The sequence below is a fragment of the Cebus imitator genome, unplaced genomic scaffold (assembly GCF_001604975.1).
Source record: "Cebus imitator isolate Cc_AM_T3 unplaced genomic scaffold, Cebus_imitator-1.0 Scaffold111, whole genome shotgun sequence".
NCBI classification, from domain to species: Eukaryota; Metazoa; Chordata; class Mammalia; order Primates; family Cebidae; genus Cebus; species Cebus imitator.
Genome location: NW_016107426.1, coordinates 1046485 through 1047619, shown reverse-complemented (window position 1 = coordinate 1047619; position 1135 = coordinate 1046485).

Genomic DNA, 1135 nt, shown 5'->3' with positions numbered 1-1135 from the left:
AAAAAAAAAAAAAAAAATTAACTGGGCATGGTGCTGCACACCTGTTAATCCCAGCTATTTGGGAGGCTGAGGCAAGAGAATTGCTTGAACCCGAGAGGCGGAGGTTGCAGTGAGCTAAGATCTCACCACTGCACTCCAGCCTGGGTGACAGAGTGAGACTCTGTCTTGGAAAAAATAAAAAAAGAGCTGTGCTCCTCGGCGGGGTGCGGTGGCTCATGCCTGTAATTGCAGCAGTTTGGGAGGCCAAGGTGGGTGGGTCCCCTGAGGTGAGGAGTTCAAGACCAGCCTGGCCAATATGGCGAATCCCCGTCTCTACTAAAAATACAAAGATTAGCCAGGCATGGTGCCAGGTGCCTGTTTTCCCAGCTACTGGGGAGGCCAAGGCAGGAGAATCGCTTGAACCTGGGAGGTGGAGGTTGCAGTGAGCCACGATCGCACCATTGCACTCCAGCCTGGGCAACAGCGAGACTCTGCCACACACACACACAGAGACACGAGCTGTGCTCCAGTCAGACTGGCCTTGAGTCCCAGCCCTGCCACCCAGTATGTCAACTCCCTGTATTTCCTCATGTACAAAACAAGGGTGTAACAATTGAGCCAGTCACATAGGGCTGTTGTGAGGACTGACTGAGTTAATACAGGCAAAGCACTTACAACCCTACCGTTACACAGTAAGAGCCTAGTAAACATGAACTGTTAGGACTGTAACGTTCCTTAGCATTGTGTTGAAACAAGGGGAGGTTAAAAAAAGGCGGGGGGCGGGGGGAGAAGGCCGTGGCCAAGCATGCGGGCTCACACTGGTAATTCCAGCACCTTGGGAGGCCAAAGTGGATGGATCACTTGAGGCCAGGAGTTCATGACCAACGTAGGCAACATAGTGAGACCCTGTCTCTACAAAAAATTTTAAAAATTAGCAGGGTGTGATGGTGCGTGCCTGTAGTCCCAGCTACTGGAGAGTCCTAGGCTGCAGTGAGCTATAATTGTGCCACCACACTCCAGCCTGAGCCAGAGTGAGATCCTGTCTCCAAAAAAAGGGCTCTTTTCAGGCCGGTGTGGTGGCTGATGCCTCTAATCCCACCACTTTGGGAGGCTGAGGCGGGCAGATACCTGAGGTCAGGAGTTTGAGACCAGCCTG